Consider the following 11,967-nt stretch of genomic DNA (forward strand, 5'->3'; position numbering starts at 1 on the left):
AATATATTTATTGCACAAGGAAAGGTTAAACTCATAATAAAAATGGTAGAATTAGACAAAGTCAATCTAATAATCCACACAGAAAAAAATGAATGGATGAAACACTAGTATTATTGATTCTATTATATGTAATTAGGCACTTGTTTAATTATATTACATAATTAACATATGCTGAAATGAGCATAGCAAATAATAATATCTTCAGCTCATAAATGATTAGGAGGAAGATTTCAATTTCGATAGCATTAGAAAAATTATATGAAGTTGCAAAATAATCCAGGAGGAAGGAAGGAAATAAATGAAGGAAGGAAAATAAGGAAGGAGGAAACTAAGAAGGGAGGGAGAGAGGAAGAAAAATGAACTTATTTCTTTTTTAAATTTAATTTATTTAATATATTTAGTTTTTAGCATTGATTTTCATAAGAGTTTGAATTACTAATTTTCTCCCCATTTCTACCCTCCCACCCACTCCAAGATGGCATGTATTCTGATTGCCCTGTTCCCCAGTCAGACCTCCCTTCTGTCACCCCACCCCCTCCTATCCCCTTTCCTCTTCCTTTCTTGTAGGGCAACATAAATTTCCATGCCTGCTCCCCTCTGCTCCCAGCTCCGTGCACGGTAGACCTCACGAGCAACCATCCAGGATATCCTGGGCTGGATCCTTGCTTCCCGTGGTTATTTTGTGGGTTCTTCAGTTCTAGAATTTGTTCAGAGCCATTTTCATAGGTTTTTAGAGGGACCTGGCAGGGAGCTCATCCAAGCCCCTGCTTTCCAGCCACCATCTTCGAAATGCATTTATTTCATATTCATTATGTGCAAGGTACTGGGCTGAGCTCTTAAATTAAGCAACAAACTTTAACTCTCAAGGAACATATTTGGAAACTTTAAAAGGGAGTACAGCAGAAGTTGTTTCCATAATATCATTATTTAGTAATGGCCAGGAAGCAGCATAATAGGCCAGGGTAGTACAATTTGAATATTCACCCAGAAGCCAGAGTCTCAGGGGCAAAATTTGAATTACAGTAGGAGAAGATTAGAGCAAAATTAAAATGTGCTTTTAAAACAAATGTTCTTGAGGTGATGAATGGATGAAGGTATGAATACAGTAAGTGAATAAATAAAAACAATAAAATAACTTTTACAACAGCAAGGATTTATGAACCATTTACTAAGTTTCAGGTATCAAGATGAGTACTTGAGGTAGAAATACAAAAGTTAGACTTTTCACATAAGGAGTTTGCAGCCTAATTAGACTGGAAGTTAGATGGGGGAATTCTGCTATAGAAAGGCAAATGAACAGGGAGTAGAATACTTCAGCAATGAAATGGCACTCACCAAAATATACTTAACAGAAATGAACTTATTGGAAACGATGATTAATTTTCATTTGTTTATTATTTCCAGATCATGAGGTAGAAGGAAGTGAGACATTTACATGTGGTAGCCTGTAGAAAAATTTCCAGATTGTACAAACAGTGTCGTCACTTGGACTGGCTTAATGTAATGAAGTATCACTATTCCAACCTATCCCATTAGTGGAAATTTCATAGTTCTTCCAGGGTAAAGGATTCTAAATTATTGTAAATCTCAAAAAATCAGGATCTATAGAGAATCAATAAAATTCCCCAAAAGCAATTTTAGGCATATATGAGTAGTACTTTATTTTTGGTGAGTGCATATATATTGATGTTTGGTGGAAAAGGGATATCATTACAATCAGAAATGAATGTTGGACTTAGATTAGGAAGGAAGCAGAGAATTGGGAAAGAAGTTTAACAAACAGTGTCTCTGACAAAGGTCTCCTCCCTAAAATATACAGGGAACTGAGTCAAATTTATAGGAATATAAGGCATTCCCTGATTGAGAAATGGCCAAAGGATATGAACAGGCAGTTTTCAGAGGAAGAAATTAAAGATATCTATAGACATATGAAAAAAAATGCTCTAAATGACTACTTACTGGAGAAATGCAAATCAAAATAGCTCTTATGTACCACAGCTCTCCTGTCAGATTGGCTAAATCACAAGAAAAGGAAAATGATAAATGCTGGAGAGGATGTGGGAAAATAGGAACACTGTTATATTGCTGGTGGAGTTTTGAACTGATCTAGTCATTCTGGAGAGCAATTTGGAACTATGTCCAAAGGTCTATAAAGATGTGTGTACCCCTTGACCCAGCAATACCACTTCCAGGGCTGTATCCCAAAAAGATCATAGAAGTGGGTAATGGACCCACATGTACAGAAACATTTATAGCAGCTCTTTCTATGGTGGCAAAGAAATGGAAATCAAGGAGATACCCATCAATTGGGGAATGGCTAAATAGGTTGTGGTATATGAATGTAAGGGAATAGTATTGTGCTATAAGAAATGTGGAACAGATAGACTTCATGATAACCTGGAAAGCTCTTCTTGATCTGATGCTGAGTGAGGGGAGGAGAACAATTACAGAAACATGGTATCTGTGATGACTAACTTTGATAGACTTGGTTCTTTTCAGCAATACAAGATTCAAAGAAAGCTCCAGAAGACTCATGATGGAAAACACTATCCACATCCAGAGAAAGAGTCTGATTGCAGATTGAGGCAAACTATTTGCTCTTATTCTTCTTTTTCTTCTTTTTTGGTTTTGCTTCTTCTTTCTCCTGATTCATTCCATTGGTCATAATTCTTCTTTACAACTTGACTATTGTGTAAGTAAGTTTAATGTGAAGGTATATGTAGAACCTACATTGGATTGCATGCCATCTTGGGGGGTCAGGGGGAGGAGAGGGAGGGGAGAAAATTAGCAACTCAAAAACTTGTGGAACTGAGTGTTGTAAACCAAAAAAAAATTTAAAAAAATGGATGTTTGGTAGTCAAGATGCCAAAAACAAAAACAAAAACTAATGGACCGGCAGAATGTCCAATTCCTTAAGTATAAGAAAGTCTTCCAGGATGTTATAAAGGTTCTTTTCATTATACTGAGGAGAGAATATACCCAAGAATTACTGAAGATGATAAGCTATCATTGAGTTACAGTGAGTGCCAGGAGAAGGACTATCCATGTAAATGAGAAACAGGTATATGATATGGTTTCAAGATTGAGACCATTAATTACTTATCATTTAAAAGAATGCATGCATTTTTGGGCATATATGCCACACATATGCAAATATGCATGCATAAGTATTGCATGTCTTGTGTGTGTGTGTGTGTGTGTGTGTGTGTGTGTGTGTGTGTGTGTGTGTGTGGTATTTGCTAGCAGATAGAGTCAGGTTATATTAGCCAGCATTATTAACAAAGGGTGTCATGGTAGATTTGCTAACATATACTTCTACTTGAAAAGTCATTTCATTTAAGCAAGGGAGAAGTGAATAAACCTTTCTGAGGGTTTATGTTTGAAAATTATCACCAAGGAATTAGAATCATGCTGCTGCTGCTGCTGCTGCTGCTGATAATGATTTATAAGCATTGTAAGGTAGCAAAGCACTTCACAAGATCTTTGGGAGGGGGTGGGTTGGGTTGTATTATTCCATATTATAAGTAAGAGAACAGTGGCCTAAGCAAGTTAAGTGACTTGTTCTGGATTACACAGCTAAACTTTCTGGGCCATAATTTGAATTTAGGACTTTGTGACTCCAGTCCAATACTCTATCCACTGTGTTCTCTAGCTGCCAGGATCTAAACAAAGGCACTAAATATGAGTTGGAATAAAAATCATAGGGGATAGGTATTTTGCATAGACAGAGAAATTGTTTCCTCAGGATTCATCATACTTCTATTGCATGTACATATTTTAAAATAAAATATTAAAATATTTTAAAATCAATAGGAGCCTTGGGTTGTGCCATATGCTCTTACAAATGTGCAATGCTAATAGTGTTCTGTATTCCTTGAAATGCAGTGAAAAATATATTTAATTTAGAATCAAGTGTTCTGGACTCCACTATTTACTACCTGTGTGATGTTGGTCAAAATGCTTAAATTTCCTGGGCCCCACTTTCCTCCACACCTATAAAAAGGAGAAAGTTGGAATGGATGACATATAAATTCCTTGCCTTTGCTAAATCTATGTTCTTTTGAATTTAATTTTTGCCCAGAGATAGGGAGTAGACATTGTTGATTTTAGGTCTGCTTTGATTTATGCAATGTGCTTTGAAATATTTAAAGCACTGTATAAATGTCAGTAAACATTAGTATTATTTGATCCATCCTTATAGCAACAGCATGACTTTGAGAAGGCTATTTTAGAATAGCTCAAGCTTAGACAAGGGCTGCCAAGTTGAAAAAGGTTAAATACATTTCCCTTGAAAGATTGTATATGAATTCCAAGGATGCATTGAGCCGAATATGATGAGGTGCATCACCAGCAAGCTAGATAATTTTTCTTTTTGTCCAATGTGTAGTCTTAGAAAGAATTCAATATTTCTGATCAGAGTGAAATCTTAGTGGTGACTCATTATCTCTATAATCTTTGGCACTACAAAGCAATGGTATAATTAATATCTTTGATGGTCTTATGTCTAGTTCAAACTATATGATCCAAAATCTATCATCTTTTTTCCATTACATTGTTAAAATTTAAAATAAAATTGTTTAAATTACTTAAAATAATGGTTGTTTATTTTTATGCGGAAAGAGAAAAAACATGGATTCATGAATAGAATGTATTGCTGAGAGCCAATAAGACATTTTTCTTCAAGCATGCTCAGGAACACTTCGTGGCTCTAAAACCATGAGTAAGTCACAGAATCTCTCAGTGACCCATGCATCTAAGGGAATAGAATGCAGAGAATTTTTGATATATGTAAGTAGGGCAAATTCTTAACAGGTGCTCCCTGAATCAATGAAATAATTAGTTCAAAAAAAGAGAGAGTAACAATTTTCCCTCTAAGGCATTTAAATTACATACATATGATAACAATTTATAAAAATAAATTATAAAATTTTAGAATCTTGAGTAGGTTATAGGATTAAAGATCTAATTGGAGAAGACCTAGAAAATATAAGCTCTATACAATTATGAAATATTTACAGCATCATTACAATGGGACAATTTTCTAGTAAAATTCACAGAAAGAAATATAACTTTCAATAGATTCTATAGATAATCAAGGAATAAATTCTACCCCACTCTTCACACAAATTGATGATACATGTACAGGAGAATATTGGCATGCCTAGTAGGTAGGGCACCATGACATGGAACACATCATAAGACAGTATTCAGAAAACAAAAGGTAAAGAAATATGGCTTTACCGAGGAGAAATACAATATAATGGGGTGGGGCATCTGGAAGTAAGCAAATAGTTTTGATGTGACTGCAATGCTTGCTGAAAAACAGCAGAAAAATTTGGGAAGCCTGAATTAAAAAAAATATGCTTGTGTTTCAAGCAAGAGCATTTGAACAAGGATTCTGGATGAAGTGTGCTGATTGACTGGGGTGCTATTGCTGAGTAACAATCCACAGAATTCCTAGGAATTTGCTAGGCTTGTGGATATTCACAACCCTTACCAGTGGGAGAAGACTTTTTTGGCTATTAACACAGGTCTTGCTTAGAACAGATGACATACAGTGTTTGCCCTTCCCTGAATCTTCAGTGTTTAAAGAGCAAAAAGAGTACTGCGATCCTTAGGAGGGAATTTTGAATCAGCCCCTTTTTTCCTTCTCATTAATATATTTAAATTGATTAAAGTTTTGAGTGATATATAACATATATTTAAAATTATTGTACATTATATAAGCAATATACACATACATAAATACATACATTATATATGTGAATATATATACACACATATATAATATATAAAGGTATTAATGTGTGTATACTGTCTGTGTGTAAATTGGCCATTATGTTGAAATGTCACTGCTTTTCTCATCTTTTGTTTGTAAATATAGGATTCATTCCATTAAGTAAGAAAAGCAAAATCAGCCCTGTGTCTGAGAGAAAGCTGTTAAAATTACCTGGTTATTATGATTGATCAGCATTGTTTGACAGTATGCTACTTTGTAACTTAGAACAATAACAACAACAGAAAAAAATAGTCTAATCTGAGGTCCTTGGCTAAAAATGGTAAAAAAAAAATGTTTCCAATTGTGCTATTGTTTTGAAGGAACTAAATTATATAATTGGTTAGAGTGTTGGACTTTGACTCAAGAAGGTCTAATTTTATAACCTGCCTCACGCACTAACTACATGACCTCGGCCAGATCAATTTAACTATCAGCATTAGTTTCCACATCCACAAATTGGGAATAATAATCACCGGGTCATTGGTAGTTTCAAATTAGATAACATATATAAAGTACTCTGTAAACCTTTTAAGCACTATAGGTACATATATGCATATATATATGTATATATACACATGTATGTCTATATATATATATGTCTATATATGTATATATACATGTGTGTGTACATATATATTAGTATATATATATATATATATATATATATATATATATATATATATAGTTACTATTATTATATTCATCTACAGGCTGTGTTTCTTTTTGACTCTCCCAGACTACTTTCTCTGTAATGTTTCTGCCCTAGCTACCTTCAGCTCTTCCCCTCCCATTTTCAGTTTCCTTTTGTAATATATCTTACCCTATTAGAATGTAATCTCCTTGAGGGCAAGGTCTTTCTGCTTATGTTTGTATTCCTAGCACTTAGCATAGTGCATGGCACATAGTAGTCTGTTAATAAATGCTTCTTCTTCATCTTAATAACAAAAATAACAACAATATTTACTATTATCAAGTTCTGCAAAATAATGAAAGCATCTATATTTTCAAAGTGTTTTATTCACACTCACAGTTTGCATGTTTTATTGCTTAATACCCTCTGCATTGAAGCATATCCAGCAGGTGGGATATTGATCTTTCCAATTAGTTCATTTGCAACTTTGCTTTCCTCTGTTGTTGTTCAGTCTTTTCAGTTGTGTCTGACTCTTTGTGAATCCATTTGGAGTTTTCTTGACAGAGATACTACCGTGGTTTGCCAATTCCTTCTCCAATACTCTTCTGTTATCAGAACACAGAGGAATAAATATCACTTACTCTACTTATCTCCCTGTCAAATTCATAACCATCTTGATGATTTCAAATACAGTCACACTGTAACCACATGCTGTCCCAAATATTTCTTTAATATCACATTGACTGATATGCTAATCCATTAAATCAGTACAATTACAAGCGGTAAATTAACCAGCATTTCAGTGATGCTGATAGGCCTTAGAATCTACTGTACCCTGGCTTGTATTACCCTACATGCTTCTTTGCTCAATCCTCAACCTCATAACTTCATTCATGGAAGAGATATTAGACTTTTAGAAGGATATTGTAAATAATGATTAATGGTACTACTAATTTGGTGCTACTGTTACTATTGTGTAAGGGTAATAGAGGTGACGATTATGGTCAGGCTACCAAGCCGTAGAAATAGCTTTGCATAAAATGAGTAAATCAAACTTGCTTGACACAGTATGTCACACAATATGTTAAATGTTGGGGAAATAAAACAAAAGTGAAAGCAATGTCTGCTTTCACAGGTCTTATATTCTTTTTGTTTCGTATTGTTTTTTGTGGAGGGGAGAAGGGGAGGCAACTGCAACTAAGTGACTTGCACAAGTTCACACAGCTAGTGTGTCAAGTGTCTGAGGTCAGATTTGAACTCAGGTCCTCCTGACTCGAGGGCCAGTGCTGTACGCATTGCACCACCTAGCTGCTCTTAAGGCCTTATATTCTAATGGGGAAGACAATGCATACAGGGTAGCAGTAGTTAAAGAAAGATATGGAGTTTATGAGGGTTAAAGGATAAGTGAGTGGAACCATAGAAGATTAGGTGGTACTATAGTTATTTTGAATGCTAGCATTTTACATAATTGGGCTGATTTATAGTTAGGGCAAATTGAAAGTTGATTATTAGAGGGACTTGAATTGGAGAGAGAATTATGCCCAAGATGGAGTCAGTCTACTGAAGCAGAAAAGTGAAATGACTTGGAAGTTTACCAGAACACAACAATAATTATGTTTAGACACTTAAAAATCTAAAGAATGAATACAAGCCATTGGCGGAGGTTGTAAGCAATAGTAAAAGGCCTTTAATTCATCATACATGGAGTGTGCCAGAAGGCCATAGCAGAGTCTGACATCCTCTGATCTCTTTCATCATAGCCTGAAATTGGCAAAAATGAATTAAGAAAACAGTGTTGCCATAATTTGAGTAACTGGAAAGTTTATCCCTTTTGAGTAAGAGAACAGAAGCTATCGCCAATAGCTTGCTGGACACAGGGTGGATTTGCAAATAGGACTGAAGCTTGTCAGATTGGTGGGGCCTGAGAACAGTTATCAGAACTGACCTCAATCTAGACAGAGCAGATCACTTGTTTGAGTGTTATTCTTAGTTCCCTTCTCTTTTAAAAGCTAGAAAGAGCTACAAAGGGAAAGAAAACACCCTAGCATTAGTATCCATCAGCATTTACCATAAAATCAAATATTTGGTAACCCTATTTCAAGGAAATAAAATGTGTCTTGTGTTGTATAAGCAGCCTAGTTATATAATTTATTGGGCAGAAATCAAACTATTTCTGAGTAAGCATTGGAAAAAGAGACATGGATTTGAAATACAGGGAAAACAGAGTTTTCATTTAATAAGTAATGTGTACAACTATAATTTAATCATTTTGAATTAAATGTTCTAGCATAAAGAAACTGGTATTTCCTTTGGTAGATACACACACCTTTACAAGGCCTACAGGAGCCTGGGATACAGAGAATTTTACCTGTATGTATTTTCTTCTTTTTAAACAAAAAAATCTGTAGACAAAATAGAGAAGATCTTGTCTCTTACACAAACAACATAGATTAAATGTTTTTTGGACTCAGCATGAAAACCAATAGAACCCATCACAAGAATACTGTAGGAAACCATTTGATACCAAGTTATCTTGTATGTAACTGATAATTAACAGGTGCCATGTATACACTATTTCTCAACTTAAAGACATTAATTGTTGGAAGGTTCCTCCAAACAGACAAGTATCAACTGATCTTGGACTACATTTTAATGACTTGACACTTCATAGTACTTGTGAGAGCTAATCCCTATCTCCATTTATACACAGCTCTGAGTGAAATTACTGGCATGTACTACTTTGGCAGTGACATCTGGATGTGAACAGGTAAGAAATAGGAGCACATCCATGAGGAAGGCACATTTTAATTAACTGAAAATGCTTCTCAAAGCCATCCTTAAAGTTCTCCATCTAATAGCAAGACAGAGGAGAAATTATTAATGAAAGAATCTCTTTGGAAAATAAATTAGTGAGATACAATGCTCTGTTAAAATTCTTGGCATTGAATGTATTCACTATGACAGGAATTACCTTCCTCTATCTGGTGTTATTCTCAATCCCCTGGTCCCTGGACACTCTTGTGAAATTGTCCTGTTCCTTTCACCTGAGCAAAGAAGAAGGACTCATCAAACCATCGAATAAATGGAAGTGTGAATATCATTCTGCATGAACAAATAACCAGGGGAAATCATTCCATGCATCTGCTCCACTTTGTCCATAGCTCTCAAAATATATTCAGGTATGAAAAAATATGGTGCATTAATACCTTTTGCTTCATTTTAGCACTGTATTTCTCATTTCACTTCTGTTTCATTGGGCATGAATAAAATATTCTAGAATATGAATTGTGCTAATATGAATTGATGATCTGCTTATTGTCTTTGTTTATTTGAACATGGCAGTAAGAAGATATCAGCACTATCAATGATTCTTTGCTTATTAAGAATAGTAACATTTAAAGTCACCTTAAACAGCAGTTGTCCTTAGTGACAGAGATAATATTAATGACACTGTTTTTATATGCCCTGAATACATTTTTCATAGGACCTTAATCACCAAATAATTTGGTTAAAGTATTTTTTACATCTTATTTTCCTTATTAATACTGTATGTCACTATTCCATATTCTATCTTATTTGTGCCTGCTATTATACTCTAAGAATGCAGGACAGAAAACAAAAAGATTTTTGTTTCCTGTTTCTCCTAGCAACCTTCTGGTAGTTTAAAGACTATATACCTGATGAAAGAGTTTGGTTAAAGGGGATGTAAATTTTAAGGAAAAATGCCAAATATGTGTTTTGAAATCAAACTAAGCTGTTTCTAGCTACATCACTTTACATCAAGGTATTTCCATCAAATTTTTTATTTTATAACTTCACATCTGATGTAATATGGACAGATATGATTCATCTAGACTGATAAGCTGTAAAGCTTTAAATATATCCTGCATCAGAAAAACAAAAACAAAAAAGAAAATTTCTAAAAAAGAGTTAAAATTTATGAGTAATTTGGTTTCATGGGCTAAGCCAGATTGTAAAAAATATTTTTTGTTTAACAAAATACATAGATACTAAGTAAGAATTCATTGAAGACTTATAGTGTATCTAGGGTTGTTTAAATCAAAATTAAAAAAAAATATGATTTCACTCAGAAATTCCAACCTAAATATTTCATTTAAGAATCCTGAAGATACATTTCTTTTATTGGTTCTGACCTGAACCGTATTATAGTTTTATAGAATGCCAGAGCTAAACATCATCAAATATATGGAGTCTTAGTCTTTTTTTGAAGTCATGGATCCCATTGATAATATATTTTAAATAACTGAAGGAAATTTAATTTAATTGTAGTTTTGTTTTGATTTAAATCCCATAAAATTTTAGAGGCTTTCTTGAAATCTATTCATGGAACCTATGGGAAATGTCATAAAACAAACCTGGTACATACATACTTTTGTGTGCATGTGTGTGTGTGTGTGTGTGTGCACGCGCGCGTGTGTGTGTGTATACACATATACACATCTCTTTTTACTAAGAAGTATTCTTCAATGCAACATTATGACTTATAAGTCATCAGGAAGATCAATGAGAGTGCATTCTATTTGAAAATCATTGCAAAAGTATTTTGCGTGGCTGTTGATTAATATCTCCTTTTTCACAGCCCAGAGCTATCTTTTAGAAACTTTACAGGTACTTATGCCATCAACTAGCTTAGCCTCCAGGCTTGATTAACTGTAATATATTATATAGTCATCAATTGACAAAGGAGCTGAATGTGAAATTCTGAGTTCCAACTTTACATTTTTGAAATTAAAAACAGATTACAGAATGGGACACAATATGTAGCATTCATTATTGTCAAGGGTAATTCTGGAATAGCTATAAGAAAGCATTGTCAACAGTGGGGGAAATTGGGATAATAGTGGTGAAAGAAATGAGTGCAATAAGTAGAAATGAATAAGATCAAAGATAGATTTTAATTTCTTTATCATTTTGATGAAAACAGTTTGTAAATGGAGAAACTTCAGATGTTTTACTGTTCTAATAGGAATGGATATTGACTCTTGTTGTTTTCCTTTTGTAAGCAAACATTTGACAGCTCTCTACAGAGCTGAGATGACTCAGTTTAGCAGAAATTGGAGAACTCTCTGTTTCTTTCTTTCTTTCTAACTTTTGACAGATGGATGTTATTTGGAAACCTAAGAAGATTATGCAATTTAAACTGTGGAAACTTTTAGGTTGAAAAACAATTAGAGGAGAAAGGTAAATTCTAATCTTTTTGAAATTCTCAAAATAGAATTTTTAGTGTTTATTTAGAAACAATGTTTAAGGATATCTGAAAATTAGAATCATATGACTAATATGGGAAATATTGCAGGGTTGATATGAATTCTCTCATGTAAAATGTATTTTTGAGATATATGTAATATTTTGATTCTTTAACAATTGCACTGTTCTCTTGATATCTTGATACATGTGAAGGAAAACAGGAATGCTTGAACAAATGAAGGTGAAATAAGAAGAAAAAGGTTGGCTATTGAGCCATGCCTACTCATCCCCAACAAATTTCTCCTATTAAATGAGGTCCCCTTGTATCATTGTTAGTACCATTTCATGA

This window comes from Trichosurus vulpecula, chromosome 1 (assembly GCF_011100635.1).
Source record: "Trichosurus vulpecula isolate mTriVul1 chromosome 1, mTriVul1.pri, whole genome shotgun sequence".
Taxonomy (NCBI): domain Eukaryota; kingdom Metazoa; phylum Chordata; class Mammalia; order Diprotodontia; family Phalangeridae; genus Trichosurus; species Trichosurus vulpecula.